General features: G+C 42.9%; 1 non-coding gene across 1 annotated transcript; it reads right to left on the reverse strand.

The window, feature by feature from the left end:
- Positions 1 to 953: 953 nt before the first annotated feature.
- Positions 954 to 1060, reverse strand: LOC126793022 (small nucleolar RNA R71). Its single transcript, XR_007672008.1, has one exon. It is a non-coding gene; the product is annotated as a small nucleolar RNA R71 (small nucleolar RNA).
- Positions 1061 to 1380: the final 320 nt, after the last annotated feature.

Consider the following 1380-nt stretch of genomic DNA (forward strand, 5'->3'; position numbering starts at 1 on the left):
AGAGGGCTTGCCCTCCGTAGTTCAACAAATGAGTCCTACCATGTTCACTATCTCTGATTGAGCTAAAGGCCTTCTGAAACAAGGACTTGATCTTGTGTCTAGGCATCCATACTTAGGCCGCAAGTCCACCTTGGTTTACAACTTAGAATCATTCAATCATTCAATCATTGAAATAGCAAAAAGAACTTGTGAATTGTATGAACTTGTGAAAACGTAAAGAACTAACACTTGTAAACTTGACGTAGTTGCCGTGTCCTTCCCCTTAAGTGTGCGTGTGTATGACTAAGGGAAGGCACGAATTGTATGTATCCATTATGTATTCTTCAAGGCTAACTCGTTACCTTTCATATAAACAGGTACTATGCATGTCCGAATTTTCTAAGAAGACACAAGAGCTCAAGGATCGAATTCAAGCACTTAGAGATTTGAACAACTCTTTCATAAGTAGACCTTTGAATTTCGAAACATCTCCAAGCAATTCAAACTTAAACTCTTCACCTAGATCAGAAGAAGAGGAGGATCTTTCCTTTCCCTTCACCTTCAAGTCAGACTTAGACACAATTGCGGGCCGTGACATAATTCCTGTTGGTGCTCCAATGGCACTAAAGAATGCATTCATTCCTACCACCCCGGAATCACCTTCATGCATTGCTTTCACTCCACCTGATGAAGCTAACTTCTCCATTCCTGTTCAATTGCTTGGGCAGCTACCTAAGTACTCTGGTTCATCAATTGAAGACCCTAATGTTCACCTTAGGGAGTTCTTGGACATTTGCAAGCTCCAATCGATTCATCACCTTTCTCAAGAAGGCTTGAGGTTGCTCTTGTTCCCATTTACCCTTAAAGATGATGCTAAACGTTGGTTGTATTCTTTGCCTGCAGGAATCATCACTACATGGGACGAAATGACTAGGAGGTTCTTGAAGCAATTCTTCCCTGCTCAACTCACGAAGAGACTTAGGAGGGAGATTCAGAACTTCACTCAAAAGGATGGTGATTCACTCTATGAGGCTTGGGAAGAATTTCAGGAACTACAAAGGAAGTGCCCTCACCATGGTATTTCGTTGGATGACTTGGTGCAATTCTTCTATGAAGGACTCGACACCACCAATAAGAGCATGGTGGACTCGGCATGTGGCTGCACATTCATGAACAAAACCGGTCAAGAAGCTTACACCTTGATCGATGACTTGGCTGACAACAATCGCCAATTTAGTTCCAAGGAGAAGAGAGGAAGCAAGAGCCGTGGGGTGTATGATGTTGATGCAAGGAATCAGATGGCGACTTTAGAAAGAAAGCTTGACGTGCTAGTCAAGGCATTCAATGGTTCGAGCATCAACCCTCAAGCATGTGGCATTTGTTCTTTCAAGGACCACACGA

The sequence above is a fragment of the Argentina anserina genome, chromosome 4, assembly GCF_933775445.1.
Source record: "Argentina anserina chromosome 4, drPotAnse1.1, whole genome shotgun sequence".
NCBI classification, from domain to species: Eukaryota; Viridiplantae; Streptophyta; class Magnoliopsida; order Rosales; family Rosaceae; genus Argentina; species Argentina anserina.